The following is a 19809-nucleotide window of genomic DNA, read 5'->3' as shown; positions in this document are numbered from 1 at the left end:
GGAGACCCTCAACAATCAGCGAGCGCTCTAGGGGGTCCCTGCGGAGGGAGGGGGAGCGGGGACTGCGGCAGGTTGGAGCCATTACCTGTGGGTGCCGTTGGCACCTTAATGCTTAACTTGGACGCACTAAGCTTTTCATGATCTGCGCACTGCGGGGCTCTGCACCCTCAAGTACTAATTGTTAATAGTTTCCTTGTATAAAGCCTGAGGTTCTCAAGCTTGAGTATGCATCAAAAGCATGGAAGACTTAAAACAGATAATCCAGGAGTAAATTCTGATTCAGTGAATCGAGGCGAGGTCCAAGAGTTGCATTTCTAACAAGTCCCAGGTGACGCTGATGCTGCTGGTCTGGGGCTCACACCTTGAGAACTACTGTGTTAAGTAGTTAACTCTGAGCCTGACACTGTGCTAATGCCTGACATGTTAGTTTATTGATTTTTCTAGTATTTGTCCCATTTTACAGAGAAGAAAATTGAATCTTTGATGCCTGTAGAGACTTCACCAAAATCACCAAAAATGATGGAAGTGAGATTTGAATCCAGGCCTCTTGCTCTTCAAAGCCTGTTCTCTACCACTGATACTTATTACTACTAGGCAATACGTAAGGAGCCCAAGGGCTATTTGTAAAAGTAATTTTTAAAAAGACTGACTTTTTTTTCTTAAATTGAATTTAGAGAAAGAGAGAAAGGGAAGGAGAGAGAGAATGAATCATCCATTTGTTTTCCCATTTATTCATACATTCATTGGTTGATTCTTGCAATGTGCCCTGATGGGGGATGAACCCACAACCTTGGTGTATCAGGATGATGCTATAACCGGCCAGTACCTATTTGTGAAAATAATTGGTGAGTGAATAAACTGTAGCAGCCCAAGGAAATGAAGACAAAGGAATATGGGAATAATGTACCCCAAACTGAGTGTGATTTTCTGTGATTCCAGTTGTGTTGTCAAGAAGGCCAATGTCTATGACCTCAATCCTAGAACAGTTCTCTTTAAACTTCTGGTCTTAACCCAATAGTAGCTTTTGAAATCTATTAGTGGATTCCAATGAGCATATTTTCAATGGAATGGAATGGAATGAATAGAAAAGTGTTGTTTTTTCAAATTTTTATTTGGGGTATATGTATGTATTCTGGTTCCTAGTATATTTCTTATAGTGGGTAGCGGTCAGAAAGTTTGAAAGCCATTGTAAAGTAGAGGAATTCATTCCTATTCCAAACTAGATTAATTTTGACCTGGAACACAGATCTGTTCTGTTACGTTAGAAAGGTCCTGTCACACTTCCTTGTTCTGTAAAACCCACAGTGCCTAAATTCCTGGCCAACAACTGAAGAGATTTACAAGGATTAACTACATTCCTTAGGTAAAATGTTTGAGCTCTTCAGAGAAAAGCATTTCTGAATATACTGATGAGGGACGAGAGAAAGAGAGAGAGAGAGAGAGAGAGAGAGAGACAGAGACAGAGACAGAGACAGAGAGACAGAGAGAAAGAAATGGGATTGACTGATTAGTAGTGGTAATCATACAATAATTAACAGTCATTACCACTCTGTGTGGCAGGCACTTCTCTAACAGCTTTACTCTAAGTCCTCTCCAACAACTCTATGGGGTAGATACTCACACAGCAATCATCTAAAGTAAAATTTCATCTAAAAACATGTACTGAAATTGGGTAATACACTGTTGGTGTGGATGTGGGGAAACATGCATTACCATACCTGGCTGGTAGGCGGGCAAATGGGCCCCACCTTCTCAGAAGGCTGTTTGGCAATACCTATTTAACTTTTCACACCCTTTGATCCATCAATTTTAGTTTTAAGAATGTATATTACAAATATATTCACACCTAATTATTAAGGATATGTATATAAGAATATGCACTGTAGCACTATTTATAGTAAGAAAGTCTACCTATCAGAATGGTTGAAATAAAAACAACTGACAATAAGACTGAATACTGGGGAATATGCATATCTTGCTGGTGGGAAAGCAAAGTGGTATAATCACCTTCGGAAATCAGTTTCGTAACTGCTTATTAAGTCAAACATGCACTTACTGTACAATCCAGCAATCCCACTCCTAGTTGTTTACACAAGAGAAATAAAAACTTATGTCCATACAAAAGGCAGTCTCTAATAATAACAGATTTATTCATAAGTGCCCCAGCTGGAAATGATCCATTGTTCCACCTGGTGAGTGGTTATAAACTAGCTGTGGTATACAAAGAGGACCTCCCCCCGCAAAAAAAAAAAAAACACCCAGAATTTATTAAAAATTCTGTATTTTTTAATGCTTTTGATTGATTCTAGAGGGAGAAAAAAAGTATTGATTTGTTGTTCACTTACTTATGCATTCATCGGCTGATTCTTGTATGTGCCCTGACTGGGGATCAAACCCACAACCTTGGCATATTGTGACAACCCTCTAACCAACTGAGCTACCTGACCAGAGCAAAAAAAAAAAATGTGTATTTATTCTTACATGTTTAAACTTCGGTCACCTTCAAAGTACTCTCCATTTGATGTAATACACCTATCAAGGTTTTATTCCACTCCTCAAAACAATTTTGAACTCATCAATTTGATGTCTTTCAGTGTTTCTGCCATTTTTTGTTTCACTGCATTAACATCAGCAAAGTGTTTCTGTTTGAGGAATTTTTTTCATCCAAGGAAACAAACCAACAAAAAAACTCTCTCAGGTTGAGATCGCATGAATAGGGAGGGTGGGGCACAAGGGTCATGCCATTTTTGGTAAAAACTGCTGAACACTCAGCACAGTGTGGACAGGTGTATTCATAAATCACCCAGCATGAAATGGGCGTATGCATTGAAAGAGTCTTAACAATTTTTTCACTGAAGTCAAATGCAGCCCTTCACAACACGCCAGCTGGCACACTGATACAGATGGGTTCCTCAAACACTCACCTCCTAGGAAAGCCTGTACTACAAAGGCCCATTCTCCAGAAAATAATTCAGGGTTTTTTGGGAGGGGTCCCCTTGTATATGTATCAAGAAATATCAATCAGTAATAAACGGGAATCAACCGCAAATATATGCAACAATATGGATGAACCTCAAATGCATTGTGTTAGTGACAGAAACAAGACTTACCTTGGCCTGCATGGCTCAGTTGGTTGAGTGTTGTCTGGGTTGTGCGTTTGGTCCCAGGACAGGGTGTGTAAGAAAAGGCAGCCCTGAAAAGCAGGCCTGGCCTGTGTGGCTCAGTTGGTTTGATTCCCAGTCAGGGCACGTTCCCAGGTTGCGGGTTCAATGCCTGGTTGGTTAGGGCACGTACAAGAAGGCAACTAATGAATGTTTCTTTCTCACTTCGATGTTTCTCTCCTCCCCAACTGGTCTCTCTACAAAGCAGTGAAAAATGTCTTTGGATGAGGATTAAAAAAATAAATGATAATAATAATTTTTAAAAAGACAAGGCAATTGATTGCATCGATGTTTCTCGCCCTCTCTCAAAGAAAGAAATAAAGGAAGGAAGGAAGAAGAAGAGAGAAAGAAAGAAGAAAAGAGAGAGAGGAAGAAGATTCAAAGGCTACATCTGTATGATTAAATTTATATGAAATTTTAGAAAAGTCAAAGTATAAGGACAAAAGCAGGTCAGTGATTGCTAGGCTAAGGATGAATGAAGGGAGCTGACTACAAAGGTTTACTAGAGAGATTTTCCTTTTAATTCTCACCCAAGATTTGCTTAGAGAGAGGAAGGGAAATAGAGACAGAGAGAAACATCCATGTGAGAGAATCATCAGTCAGTTGCCTCCCATACACACCCCAACTAGGGATTGAACCCAATATCTAGGTATGTGCCCTGACAGTCAATCGAACATGCAACCTTTTGATGTACGGGACAATGCTCCAACCAACTGAGCCACCAGGCCAGGGTGAGAGAGATTTTTGGAGTGATGGAACTGTTCTACATTTTGGCTGTGACTATACTATTGTATTTGTTTACCACAATCCATAGAGCTGTACACTTAGAAGGGTAAACTTTACTGTATGTATACTTCAATCAATTTGACTTTTAAAAAATTACTGGAAATACCAATATCATCAGTAGGGAGACTGGTTAAGTAACTTAAAAGCACAGCCATAAATGAAATATTATGCAGTCATTACAAAGAAGAGGGAATTTTAAACATATATGTGTAATTATCAGTAAGATTCATAGATATAAGTTTTAAAAAGCACTGTCCAATAAACATTGTGTAGTATGTCACCAATGGTTTAAAGAAAGGGGAAATACTAAGTATTTATCTTTCTATACATGGGCTACCTCTGAAAAGATATACAAGAAAGTACAAACAAAAATTGCCCCAGTGGAGGAGGAGGACTGGGTGACTAAGAGTCAGTGGTCAGAGAAAGACTTATTTTTCAATCCATAGAATAATTTCAATTCAAATTTCTAATTGTGTACATGTATTACTGTGCACAGCCAGCTGTGTGCAGGTGCTCTTGACTGCCTTGAGTTTCTTGACAGGCTTAATTCTTAAAATGTGAGAAAGTTAACATCTCCCTTGACCAACGGGAGCCAGTGGACAAGTCATATCTCAAGTGGACATTTTTGACGCATACTCTACATAGTTCCTTAGGGGGTCTCCAATGAGAATGACCAGTAACCAGCTCAATAACACACCATTGCATTGGTTACACCTCCTTGCCTATTTCACTCTCAGTTTCCTCACTCCTGATTCCCAGAATTCTTCTCAAAATAAACTATTTGCAAATAAATCCTTGTCTCAGATTCTGCTTTCTGGGTTAGACTAAGCTAAGACAATTATATTTCCTCCTCACTGCAGTTTTGAGCCTCAGCTTCTTGACACAGGATCATCTCAAAAGGGATAAATGACCGTTCATGAACTTCATGGAATCTGAAGTCATGAGCTCTTATGATGACCAAATGGAGATTCTATTGTTGCATCTCATTTCTTGTTTTATTGCTATATGATTTTGCAAGCCAGTGCGGATCTATGTAACTGGTGTTTACAGAGAACATTCCAAGTAAGGGGAGAAAGAGTACGTGGAGAAGGGACCTGAAATCTCAAACCACAGGGCCTTGTTTTGATGTTTTAATAATCTTAGTTTTGGGAGCTGGCAAATGGAACTGCCTCCTGTTTCTGTAAATAAAGTCTTATTAGAACACAGTCATGCCCTTTTTCTGATGCATGGTCCGTGGGTATCTTCACACTGCAAGAGTTGAGGACTTAACAAAGAGACCACATGGTCCACAAGCTTCAATTATTTAACTTGGTTACTAAGGAAAAGTTTACTGACTCCCAAATTCTTCTTCTATAATTTTTCTAGGCAAAGGATGTATTATTAATACATCAACCATTATTATTTTCTGATCAATAGACACAGCAACTGCATTCATGAAGCATGTGTTATTTCACCTCATCCTAAAAACAATTGGGAGGCAGGTATTGTTATCCCCATTTACAGAAAAACAAGAGATATGAAAGTTTAAGTAACTGAGGAAACGGCAGAATCAGGACTAGACCCCAAATCCACTGATCATACTCAGCTACTTCATCCTGAAATAAGAGGCACTTTTCCCCTTTCCCCTCCCTCCCTTACTGCTGGGCCTTTGCATGTGCCCTTCCCTCAGCCTAGAAACTTCCTTATGTTCTATCCTCTCCCTTCCTAGTTTCCGCTTCTTCTACAGGTCTTAGTTTATACCTCATTTCTTCCTAAACCTTCCTTGGCTGGATTAGGTTCCTCTTCTTAGATCTATTTTTGGGGGTGGGAGCAACTTGGAAAAGGGAGGAGCATACAAACAAGAGAAGACTTCCCGGTAGAGATGTACCACATCTTCACACCCAGACCCAAGGCTTTCTTCTCGGGGGCACGCCATTTCAATACCTGGTCCATGTTGGGGTAGAAACGCCGGCCTTCTTGCCTCAATTTAGGACAATTCTTTGGGATTCCCCTCCACTTAAAAGCTCTGTGAGAGGAAAGGTCGAGGCTTTTGTTGATACTGCATAGGCATCGAACTTCCTCACCTCTCTTTCAAACCACGCCCCCTCTCTCACCGCCAGGTGCCATCCCAGGAACCTTCTCCAATAAACTTCCTGTGCACTGATCTCAATCAACTGGTCTTGGAATTGCTATGTTTCTTTCCCAAGGCGCTAGGGGTGACTAACCAGTCAGCAACTCCAGAGCAGAGTGTTCCCTGCGTTGCACCTGGAGAGCGGCAGGCGCAGTAAGCACACACAGCTCTCCGGAATCCCCCGCCCTGCACCATTGCTGTGGCAGCTGCCTAAGTGACTCCTCATTTCATGTCTGATGCCCACGCTGGACTGTTTTGCAGGGCAGAAACGTTGCTTACCTTGCTCATCTCTGGTATCACAAATACTTATAGAATGACAATGAATAAAGTCCTGCAAGGCAGCTTATTTCACAGTTGAAACGGACAGAGAAGTAACTGGCCCAAAGCAATTAGCCCATGAATGGTGGAGCTGCCCCTTCTCTGTTGTAGCAACCGAGAAATGGAACCCATGGACATTAGAGGTCCCAGCTTCTGCACTGTGGCAGACACATTGTTCTCACATTGGAACATTGTCACGTTGGAGGCTTTAAAGTGGATTTGGGGGGAGGGGGCTAGGGTGGTGGAGGCAGTGGATATTAACGTCAGTTCTTCAGAGAAAGTAAAACAGATCCACCAGATAAAATGACATTCTCATGTACAAAGTAGAACGTTTTTATAAGCAGAAAGAGGATAGGATTCAAAGTTAAAAGAGTGAATTATTTCAGGTAAAGTTACCTTCTTGTAGGGGCAGGCAGGGGTTGTATCAGGCAAACTATCTCACTAGTGTTGACCAGGAAATTCCAGACCAGTTGGTTTAAAATTCCACAATCCCCCCAACCCCCACCAGAGGCTAAATTTCAATTAGATTAGGTATTAAGTCTTAGTGTAGTTTTCCACCGTGACTCCATTTTGGGTCTTTTTTTTTTAATTTAATTTATTTTTAGAGAGAGAGAGGGAGAGAGAGAGAAACATCGGTTTGTTTTTCCACTTATTTATGCATTCACTGGTTGGTGGATTCTTGTATGTGCCCTGACCAGGGACCAGGATGATGCTCTAAACTAGTGAGCTACCTGGACAGGGCAGTTGTTCCTTTTTGATAGAGAGATGACCATAACTTTACTAAAAGCCTTGCGTACCTAGATGATTAGGGATTAGGGAATTCTTGAAGTAACTCTTGTTGAAATGTGTTTGCAGGTTGAGGTCAAAAGAGTAAGTGTCCTTTACCCAGATTTAGTCACTTCCCTCCTGGTCAGTGTGCCTTTTCTTAAAAGCTGCATTGAGAGACTTTGGAGAATAGACAAAAAAACACCCAAAGATGGAATGTTACAAATTGGAGACAGTATCTCTTCATCAGACAAGTGAAGGCAACTTTTGAAAATATGGCATGCCATTCACAGCCCTGGAAACTATGATAACCAAATCGAAACTGCTGATTCAAAGGAATGGGTCCTAATTCTAGGGGAATTAAAATTCCTTTTAAACTTATTAAGGAGGAAAATGCTACCATCTTTATTTGCAATATGATTGTCCAGGGCACAATCCTAAAAATAGGAGTGACTGTTATTTTTTAAGCAGTACTGATTTCTATACTAGATACGTTGTGAAACATTTTTGCATGCATCACTTATGCAATCCTCACAAAATTCCGAGAGGTCATACTATTGTTATCCTGATTTAATGATGACACAAGGAAACCAAGGTTTAGGGAGGCAAAGTAACTGCTCCAAGTTCAGACAGCTGGGCGGATACCTGGCCATATTCAAACGTTCTGATACCAGGTCCGAGGTTTTCAGTTTCATCCACCAAGCAAATGTACCGTTTATTCAATATTCTGGCTAACTAGATAAACCTATGATGTATGGTGGTTGTAATGAACTCACAGATATGTACAACGAGGACTTTTTCTTTTTTAAAAAGGTTTTGTTTTTTATTTATTTTTAGAGAGAGGCGAAGGGAGGGGGAAAAGAGAGGGAGAGAAGCACCGATCTGAGAAACATCAATCCATTGCTTCTTGCACAGCCTCCAACTGGGGACCTGTCCCAAAACCCAGGCATGTGCCCTGACCCTGTATCAAACCAGTGACCTTTCAATTTGCAGGCTGGTACTCAATCCACTGAGCCACACCAGCCAGGGCAATGAGGACTTTTTCATGCTGGAATAGGATGCATGGTAAGGAGGATGCCCTCTCTAATCTCTCTCCCAACTTTCCTAGTCTTTGTTCCAGTTAGGGCTTCCCTTTCCTCTTTGAATTCCAGTCATTGTGAGGCCATACACACTAAAAAACCAGCGCAGAGCCCTGACTGGTGTGGCTCAGTGGGTTGGGCGACATCCTGCAAACCAAAAGGTCACCAGTTTGATTCCTGGTCAGGACACATGCTTGAGTTGGGGGTGTGCAAGAGGCAACCGATTGATGTTTCTTTCACACATTGATGTTTCTCTCCCTCTCTCTCTCCCTTCTCCTCCCTCTGAAAAATAAATACATAAAAACTTTAAAAAACAAAACAAAACAAAGTAGAGAAGGGTCAAGTACCTTGCTCAAGGTCACATAGGTGATTTATGGTAGATTCCCCAGTCAGGCAAGGTTACATCTGGATAGTCACCCTGCTTCGTTGCCTCTTGATAATATTTTTATAAACACGCCCGGGATTCCCTTGCAGCTCTGATTTTCCACGTAAGACACTGTTGCAGGGACCTGGTTATCTGCACAAGCTCTGTTATCACTTGGAACTGGGTGTGAATACTGGCTAGTTACATAATCTGGGGAAATTGCTGAACTTCTCTGAGCCTTGATGTCCCCACCTGTAAAAAGGAGGGTATAATAATACCTACCTGGAATTTCGTTGTGACTATAATTAGCTAATGCATAATAAACACTTACTTGTTTTTTAGGAAACTGCCTTTATTCTATTTGTAGTTGGAAAAATTAAGTGGTACGTACAGAAAAAAATGTTCAATCAGCTGGAGAGAAGAGAGAAACTGAGTGCCACCCAAGAGTACTGGCCTCCTCTGGGAGGAAACCTGGACACAGTGAGGACAACGAGCACTAGGAACTAGGAACTAGAACTGGACCCTGCAGTCCAAGAGAGACAGGTAATGCCACCTATTGAGGTGTCACAATGCTTCAGCCATGAAACCAAATTTGTATTTACTTAGTCTAGCTCTGGGGAGGGAACACTGGGTTATGTAGGACTGAAAACCAGTTATATGGCCATCTTTTATAAAAAACTGACACAACAAGAAATTTAAAAATGTATTTTCCACCTCACTTTATTTCAAATATAGTTGACCCTTGAAAAACACAGTTTAAATGTCAAATTAAATTTGGGGATCAAATGTAAATTCTATAGAACATTTACAAGAACACTATACAGTACTTTTATACAGAATTTCCCCAGAAATACTTAGCAAATCTCTCTCATATCCCATTTGCATGAATTTAGTCACATTTCTATTCATCTTTTACATTTACTGAGGTAAAATTCATATAACATAAAAATCATCATTTAAAACTATGCAATTACCAGTAAGTGGCTTTAGCACATTCACAACATTGTGCAGCTAACGCCACTCTCAATCCCAGAGCACTGTCATCACTCTATGAAGCAATTACTCCTCATTCCCCCTTCCCGCATCCACCAGGCCCTGACAAGCACCAGTCCACTGTCTATCTCTGTAGATTGGCTTCTCCCGGACATTCTGTAACAGAACCCCTGGGCTTCTTCAATTGAAACAGAAACCACGGGCTGTTTAGTTGAGGGCCTGATTGCCCGCCGCCAGAATTATAACTCTCAATACCAGAGGTTAGTGAAAAGAAAAAGAATTGTTTATTTGCACATAGTTCTGCCTCCCCCTCCCAGACCTGGCCAGTCTTAGGAAAGTCAGAAACACAGTTTCCCTACTTCCTAGGCACAGTTCAGCTTTACCAGCAGCTGCCAATCACTCAATTCTGATTGGGGAGGTCCTTTCTGTGCTGTGGTGCCCTCCAGCTTTTAATGCAGAACCGTGTGGATTCTCAGACTCCTTGTAAACTGCCTTTTTCCTGCAAACCGCATGGCGAGAGCCTCTTAAAGCAGCTGGAGAGCCCCTCCTCCAGTCCACCTGGAGGGAGAGCGCCAGCTAAAATGTCCGCAGCTGCTTATATATCCCTGACTGCGTCCTCTGACGCAGTGGGTGTTGCAAATAGTTCTGACCATTCACAGAACCCTACACAGGCTCTGTAGGTTCCTTCTGTACCATCCCACAGTCCAAAACCCCTCCCATCTTCCTGGGCCATGGAAATTTCAAAGCAGATCTTTGTGCAATGAAGTTTCCAGCCACTAGCCCCAGGCATGCAAGGCATCCTGAAAGCTGCTTCCTTTCCCTATCTCCCAGCCGCAGATTCTGGGGTTTGTTTTTGCACTCCCCTGTTTCTGTAACAATTTCAAATAAATGCATTAATAAAATAGGTGCTCTTTTTGGTCTGGTTTCTTTCACTTGGCATGTTTTCAATGTTCATCCAAGTTGTAGCATGTGTCAGTATTTAATTCCTTTTTATAACTGAATACTTATTCCATGGTAAGGATAGGCTAAATATTATTTGTCCGTTCATCGGTTAATGGAGTTGTTTCAGCTTTTGGATTATTATGAATAATGTGACTGTGAACATTTGTGTACAAGTTAATGTTTGAACACCTGTTTTCAGTTCTCAGGTGTATACGTAGGCCTGGAATTACTGGGTCGTATGGTGATTCTCTATCTAGCTTTTTGAAGAACTACCAAACTGCTCTCCAAGAGACTACATTATTTTATACAATTATTAGCAATATATAAAGGTTTAAATTTCTCCACATCCTTATCAATGCTTGCTCTTTCCTTTTTTTTATTACAGTCACCCCAGTGTCTGTGAAGTGGCATCTTATTATGTGTGTGTGTGTGTGTTTATTTAAGTATAAGTGACATACAATCTATATTAGTTTCAGGTTACAATATAGTGATTCTACATTTATATACCTTACAATGTGATCACCACAACATGTCTTTATTTGCCTTTTTCTAGTGACTAATGATATTGATCTTTCCATGTGCTTGCTGGCCATGTGAATATCTTCTTTGGAGAAATATTTACTCGAATTCTTAGCCCATTTTTAAATTGTGTTCTTTGTTGTATTTTTGTTGTTGTTGAGCTGTAAAAGTTCATATTCTGGATATTTGAGTCCTGTCAGATATATAATTTGCAAATAATTTCTTCCATTTTGTATGTAGTCTTTTCATTCTCTTGACAGTGTTGTTTGATGCACAGATGTGTTTAATTTTGATAAAATCCAATTTACGTATTTTTGTTGTTATTGCTTATGCTTTGGTGTTGTATTTAAGAAACCATTGCCAAATTCAAGATCATGAAGACTTGCCTCTAGATTTTCTTCTAAGTATTTTATAGTTTTAACTTTTATATTTAGGTTGTTAATCCATTTTGAGTTGATTTTTGTATATGATGTAAGTTTAATGTCCAACCTACTTCCTTTGCATGTAAATATCTAGTTGTCCCAGGACCATTTGTTGAAGACATTATTTCCCCCACCCTCCAATAGATGGTCTTGGCACTCTTGTCAAAAATCAATTAACCATAGATGTATTTACAGAATCTCAGCTTCAGTCCTTTGACCTATATGTCTGTCTTAGGCTAGTACAACAACATTTGGTTATAGTAACTTGGTAGTAAGTTTTAAATCGCGAAGTGTGAGTCTCCCAAATTTTTTCTTTTCCAAGATTATTTTGACTTTTCAGGATCCCTTGCAAAACCACATAAATTTTAGTTTTCGCTTTTCTATGTCTGCAGAAAAGGACATTGGGGTATTGATAGGGATGGCGTTAAATCTATAGATGGCTATTGTGTAGTACCACCATCTTCACGATATTGTCTTCCAATCCATAGACATGTGATGTCTTTCTACTTATTTAGGTCTTCTTTTTTATTTTCAGCAACATTTTGTAGTTTTCAGGGCCAGGTTCAGAGAACTAGGGGCAGTCCCTATCTCCCGACCCTGCTGAAATTATTTAAATTAGCCAATCCTAAGGCTGCTTACTCTAAATCTCCCATACTTCCCTTTGAAACCCCCATAAAGCTCTCACATGCAGTTTCCCCTTATCCCTCTGCCTCCTTACCAACCCCGGTGTGTCCTGTGTGCCCCACCACTATGGTGTGGCATGCTCCCTATCTTGGGACCTGTGGGCATAATAAACGATCTTCTTTTGATAGGTAATGTTTTATTTTATTTTTTTAATATTTTTTTTAATTTTTAAATTACAGTTGACATCCCATATTATTTAGTTTCAGGTGTACAACCCAGTGATTAGACATTTATATAACTTACAAAGTGATAATCCCAATAAATCTAGTACCCATCTGACACCATACAGTTATTAAATTATTATTGACTATATTGCCTATTCTATACTTTACATCCCCGTGACTATTCTGTAACTACCAATTTATACGTCTTAATCCCCTCACCTCTTCACCCATTCTCCCAATACCCCTTCTATCTGGCAACCATCAAATGTTTTCTGTATCTATGATTCTGTTTTGGTTTTGTTTGTCCATTTATTTTCTTCTTTATATTCTACATATAAGTGAAATCATATGGTATTTGTCTTTCTCTGTCTGACTTATTTCACTCAGCACAATACCCTATAGGTTCATCCATGTTATTGCAAATGGCAAGATTTCATTCTTTTTTATGGTTGAGTAATATTCCATTATGTATATGTCCTGTTTCTTCTTTATCCAATGGTCCATTGGTTGGCACTTAGGATGCTTCCATATCTTGGCTATTGTAAATAATGCTGCAGCAAACATATCAAGGTCCAATATATGTCTTTTCACCATAGTATTTTGGGTTTCTTTGGATAAATAACCAGAAGTGGAATTGCTGGGACCTTTTTTGTGTCTTGTAATAGCCTTCATTTTAAAGTCTCTTTTGTCTGGTATAAGTATTGCTATCCCAGCTTTCTTTTTTTTCAATTTCAGTTTTCGTGAAATATCTTTTTTCCATTTCTTTACTTTCAGTCTGTGGGCGTGTTTAGATCAAAAGTGAGCCTCTTGTAGACAGCATATGTAAGGCTCTTGTTTTGTTATCCACTCAGCCCTCTTATGTCTTTTGATTAGAGCATTTAATCCATTTGCATTTAAAGTAATTGCTGATAGATATGTACTTAGTGCCATTTTATTATTCATATTTTGAATCTCCTTCTTCTTACAGAAGATCCTTTAATACTGCCATGGTGGCGATGAACTCCTTCAGCTTTTTCTTGTCTGGGAAGCTCTTTAACTGTCCTTCAATTCTAAATGATAGTCTTGCTGGATAGAGTAGTCTCGGTTGTAGGTTCTTGCTTTTCATCATTTTGAATACGTATTTCATGCTAGTCCCTTCCGGCCTGCAAAGTTTTTGTTGAGAAATCAGCTGACAGTCTTATGGAAGCTGCTTTTCTCTCGCTGCTTTTCAGGTTCTCTTTGCCTTTAACCTTTGGCATTTTAATTATGATGTGTCTTGGTGTGGGCCTCTTTGGGTTCATCTTGTTTGGGACTCCCTGTTCTTCCTAGACTTGTGTGTTTATTTTCTTTGCCAAGTTAAGGAAGTTTCCTGTCATTATTTTTTCAAATGTGCTTTCAATTTCTTGCTCTCTCTTCTCCTCCTGGTACCCACATGTTGTGAAGTTGTCCCAAAGGCTCCTTATACTAGCCTCATTCTGGGGGACTTTTTTTGCTATCCTGATTGGTGTTTTCTGCTATCTTATCTTCCAAATAACTTATTTGATCCTCTGTTTCATTTAATACATCTTTATAATATATTCTTCATTTCAATTATTGTATTCTTCACTTCCAACTAATCCTTTTTTATATTTTCTATCTCCATTTTTATGTTTCCTATCTCTTCATTGAATTTCTTGCTGAGTCAATCTATTATATTCTTCCCCTAAGTTTGTTGAACATCCTTATAACCAGTGTTTTGAACTCTGCATCTGGTAGATGGTTTGTCTACATTTTGTTTACTTCTTTTTCTGGAGTTTTGTCCTGTTCTTTCATTTTGGGCATGTTTCTTCTCTCATTTTGACTGCCTCTCTGTGTTTGTTTCTATGTATTGGGTAGAGCTGCTATATTCTCCAGTCATGGTAGAGTGGCCTTATATAGTAGGTGCTCCATGGGGCCCAATGGCACAGCCACCCTTGTCACCCAAGTGGGGATCTCCTGGTGTGACCCCACCCCTATGTGTGCTGTGTGCAATCTCCTGTTGTAATTGAACTTTAATTGCTATTGGCACATAACTGGAGGGGATTGGACCCCCAGGGAAATTGGCTGTAAAAATGGGCTGTGATTGCAGCAGAGAAGCTCCTGTGCAGGGGTCCTACTCATGGAGCAGAACCCACTTCTGCGGACCTCTGGTGCCCCTCAAGTCTGCCCCTTGAGTGTTTGTTACTGGAGGTGTTTGGGTGGTACTCCAGCACTGTCAGAAACTGTCCACTGGGTGCACTGGCTCTGGGGCCTCTCAGGAGGTGCAGGCCAAGGTCAGCCACTGCTAATGCCTTGCCCAGGGCCACTCGTCATAAACTACAATATGATCTGCAGATATTTGCTGGTTTTGCTGGGCTTGGAGTTGTCTGGGAGGAGGCAAGTTGCAAACTGAGGCCAGTTGCTGCTGATGCCAGACTTGTGGCTGCTTAGCAAGAGGGACAGGGCACACTGAGACCAGATGCTGCTTGTTTGGGGTTTGTGGACCTTTGAGAGATTTTAGGAAAGTCTGCAGCATGAACCAAGACATGCCGATAAACTATCTTTTCAATGGCTGGCATATCTTGATCTGTTGGCTTCACCATACCTGAATAATAAGCAAACCTCTACTTTAGAGCATTTAAGTAGAATGTATAACAGAGGTAACAAAAAGCAGGCATCTTTTTCTTGTTCCTGATCTTAGGTGGGAAGCTTTAAGTCTCCATCATTGCATCTCATGTGGGTTTTTCATATATGTCGCTTATTTTATTGAAAAATTTCCCCTTTAGTCCTAGTTGTTGAGTATCTTTATCATGAAAGGGTGTTAGATTTCATCAAATGCTTTTTTTCTGCATCAATTGTGATGTTCATGTGGTCTTTTGTCCTCTTCATTCTATTAATGTAGTATATGACATTAATTTACTTTTAAAATATTGAATCACATTTGCATTCCTGAAGCAAAATTCATTAGATCATGATGTGTAATCCATGGATTGGATACACTAGTATTTTGCTGAGCATTTTTGCATCTGTACTTATAAGAAATATTGGTCTGTAGTTTTCTTTTGTTGTGGTAACTTTGTCTGGCTGTGGTCTCAAGGTAATGCTGGTCTCTTATATTTTTGGAAAAGTTTAAGAGGGATTGGTATTAATCCTTAATGCTTGGCAGGATTCACCAGTGAAGCCATCTGGCCCTGGGCTTTTCTTTACAAGAATTTTTAGAATTTACATTATCGCCTTGACCGGTGTGGCTCAGCTGGTAGGAGCATTGTCCTGTAACTGAAGGATTGCAGGTTCCATTTCCGATCAGGGAACATGCCTAGGTGCGGGTCTCATTCCTGTTCTGACATGTGTAATCCCTGCTCTGGGTGCATATGCGGGGCAACCGATCAATGTTTCTTTCACACATTGATATTTCCCTCTCTCTCCTGTACTCTCTCTCTAGAAGCAGTGAAAAAAAAAGTCTTCAGTGAGGATTAAAAAATAAAATAAAATGTATATTACTAATTCAACTTAATTCAGTCTTTTTACTCGTATAGGTCTATTCTCATTTACTATTTGCTTAGTTTTGGCAATTTGTGTGTTTCTAGGAATTTGTCCCTTTTATCTAGGTTATCTGAGTTGCTGGAATACAATTATTTAGAGTATTTCTTTTGTAATTCTTGTAAGGTTGGTAGCAATGTCCCACTTTACTTTCTGACTTTAGCAATTTGAATCTTCTCTCTTTTCTTTTTAGGCAGTCTAGCTGACAGTCTTTCAATTTTGTTATTCTTTTCAAAGAAAGAACCAACTTTTGGGTTTGTCGATCCCCTCTATTGCTTTTCCATTCTCTATTTTGTGTATTTTTACTCCAATCTTCATTAGTTTCTTCCTTCTGCTTGCTTGGGTATAGTTTGAGTTTTCTTTTTTAATTCTTTAAGGTGGAAAGTTAGGGCATTAATTTGAGTTCTTTCATTTTTAATGTGTTTACAGATATAAATTTTTGTATGTTGTATTTTTATTTTTATTTATCTCAAAGTATCTTCTGATCTCCCATGTAATGTCTTTTTCACCCATCGGGTGTTTAAAAGTATGTTGCTTAACTTGCATATATTTGTGAATTTTCCAGTTTTTCTTCTGTTTCATTTCATTTTGATTGGAGAAGATACTTCATATGGTTTCAATCTTTTAAAAATTTATCAGGACTTGTTTTGTGGCTTAACATATGGTCTATCTTAGAAAATTTTTCATGTATACTAAGGAAAGATGTGTGTTCTGCTGTTTTTGAGTGGAATGTTGTAAATATGTCTGTTAGGTCTAGTTTCTTTAAGTGTTGTTCAAGTCTTCTATTTCTTTACTTATATTTGGTTCAGTAGTTCTATCCATTATTGAAAGTGTTGACGTCTCCAACTATTATTGCTGAACTGCCCATTTTTCCTTCAATTCTGTCAGCTTTTGCTTTGTTTAGGTACATGCATTTTATAATTGTTATATCTTTTTTTTCTTTTTATTGACTTTATTGGGGTGACACTGGTTAACAAAATTATACAGGTTTCAGGTGCACAGTCCCACAACACATCGTCTGCACAGTGTACTGTGTGTTCACCACCCCAAGTCAATTCTCCGTCCTTCACCATTTGTCCCCGTATACCCTCCACCTCCCACAGCCCCCTCACCCTGGCAATCACTGTGTCCATGAGTTTTTCTCTTTTGTTTCTTTTTTGTACAATCCCTCAACCCCTACGCTGTTGTATCTTCTTAATGGATCGACCCTTTTATCATTATATAATGTCCTTCTTTGGCTTTTTTTGATTGCAACAATTTTTGATTTAAGGTTTATTTGTATGATATTAATATAACCATTCCAACTTTATTTTGGCTTCTATGTGCATTGAATATCTTTTTCCATCCTTTCACTTTCAATCTATTTGTGTCTCTGGATCTAAAGTGAACATATAGTTGGTTCATGTTATTTTATTCATTCGGTCAATCTGCCCTTTAATTGAAGAGTTTAATCCATTTACATGTAATGTGATTACTCGTAAGTAAGGACTTACTTCCTCTGTTTGTTTTCTATATGTCGTATCTTTTTGTTCCTTATTCTTCCATTACAGCCTCTTTTGTGTTAGATAGATATTTTCTAGTATACCATTTTGATTCCCTTCTCATCTATTTTACTTTATATTTTCAGTTATTTTCTTAGTAGTTGCCTTGGAAATTACAATTAACACCTTAGTTTATAACAACCTAATTAGAATTAATGACAACTTAGCTTCAATAGTACATAAAAATTTTACTCCTACCTAAGCCTAAGTTTCCTTACCTGGACAGTGAGGGTCCGATCAGAGGAGGAGGAACGTCCAAAACTCAGTGCAGTGCTTGCTGACCAATCAATGGCAGTTGCTTATTATGGTTAGTACTCTTGGTGGTGATGGTGTTTTACAAACTCCTTAGCCACAAACAAGCAAATTATCAATCTCACTTTGCCTCTGTTGGCTCACCTATCAAGTTGGGATACTCATGTGCATTCTTATAGGATTGTTGTGAAGATTAGATGGAGTAGAAAGTGTTTTGAATGCTGTGGCCACATAGTAAAAGCACAGTGAATGTTGGTTTATTACTATTATTTATTCTTTTCTTTATGTCTATGCATCAAACAAAGGAACTACTTAGAACAGCTTGAATATGCCCCATTGTTAGCAACTTCGTGTGTTTTTATTTGCCGTGCCCTCTGCTTGGACACCATCCCCCAGGGCCCTGTGTCAAATCCCCAACTGTGTCTCCTCCAGTCTCCCCAGCAGTGTTCTTGGTGCCAGTGAAGCCTTTCCTCATCACCCCTTTGGCATTTTATTGATCTCTTTTGGGGTACTTATTTTCTGCTTTGTGTAGAAATGTATTTCTCTCTTTTCCCTGTGAAGGAGCCCCTTTCACTGCTTCAGGTTACATCTAAACCAGTTAATAGATAATGTTACCCTAATGAGGCCAGAGCCATATTTAGAAGGAAATAGTTAAGTTTTGCTCGGAGGCAGGGAAAGCATAAACCTTGATCCCTTTGGTATCTCCCATTAGCCTGTTTCCAAGACTCAGTATAAATGCATAGTTTAAGGAGTTGCTCACTAATAACCTCTTGTCCAGGGACGGACCTCACCACACCAAAGGCTTTATCATTGCCTGATGGAGGAGGCCCTGTGGGGCTTTATCAAGGACAAAGGGAGCTGAGGAGCATCCCACACACAGTTAAAGTGATGGAAACATATGGGCAGATTGCTACAAAGGCGCCTAGGCAAATAGGACACTCAGGCAGGGACCTTGCACTTGGCTGAGATGTTTTGACTCCTTTCTTGGGAAGCAGATAAAACAATCACGAGAGCCCAGGCCCCCCCACTCTTCCAATGCTTTTAGGGCGTCTTCCATACATAAATGTTTTGTGAGCTTTTGTTAATTGCAGGACTAAAATGAACAATAGCTGTTGTTTTTCTAGGGCCTGCTGGATGCCAGGCCCCTCAAAGATGTTCTTCCTGTGAATTTTCATGACAAGAAATGGTAGGTGTCTTACCAAGCTTCAAGCCTTTCTTAAAGTCACCTTCTCAGTAAGGCCTAACCAACTTAAAATTGTAATCCACACCCCCACACCTTTACCCTACATTCCCAAGTTCTCAACACAGCCCTTACTAACTTCTAATACAGTGTGATTTACTTATGTTTGCTTATTGTGTGACATCCTCCCCACCAAGGAGGACATCCACAGGATGGGGGCCTTCATCACTCATGCTCATGTTTGGATCCTTAGGACCTCAGCAGAGCCTGGATCATTAATACAATACATACATGATATAGCTATCATATATTTTCATTCATTAACCAGTTTCCTTCTGGTTGATACTTAGGTTGTTGCCAAACTTATACTGTTATAACCACATTGTGGGTGAATATCCTTGGGCAAATATCTTTGCATATTTGTGCACTTATATTATAAGATAGATTCTTCCATATAGAATTGCTAAGTCGAAAGGTATGCACAGTCTAAATATTAATAGGTACTGCCAACAGCTCTTCCAAAAACAGTGCACCCATTTATACTCCCATCAATAGTGTATGAGAGGGCTCAATTAGGAGAGGTAAAATGGGGGTGGGGTGGGGAGGACCCAAACTTCCTTTAACTGCTGAACTAATATTTGCAACTATAGAATTTTAAAGTTTGAAAAAAGAATCTTAAAGTTAAAAGGGACATAAATGTTCATTTGGTTTTTGTCCAAGTTCCACACCAAGGCAGCAATCCTCTCCAATTATTTTCTTGTCAGGGTCTGGACTCAAACATCCCATCTTTGGTTTTCAGGATAAAACAGCACTGACAGGGATCTTGTTACTTCCAGCAAGTTCATTGTATCACTGAATCAAAATCTGCTTTCTTGTAGCCTCACTCCACCTGTTATTCTAGCTCCATTCCCAGGAGCAATAGAAAATAGGGCTAATCCTTTTTCCACATGACTATCCCTAAAATATTTGAAGACTATATTAAATCTCCTCTAAATCTTCTTCCAGGGTAAACC

Source organism: Furipterus horrens, unplaced genomic scaffold (assembly GCF_987537825.1).
Source record: "Furipterus horrens unplaced genomic scaffold, mFurHor1.1.pri manual_scaffold_5, whole genome shotgun sequence".
NCBI classification, from domain to species: domain Eukaryota; kingdom Metazoa; phylum Chordata; class Mammalia; order Chiroptera; family Furipteridae; genus Furipterus; species Furipterus horrens.
The sequence above is the reverse complement of the archived record's forward strand: the minus strand, read 5'-3'. Positions refer to the sequence as shown.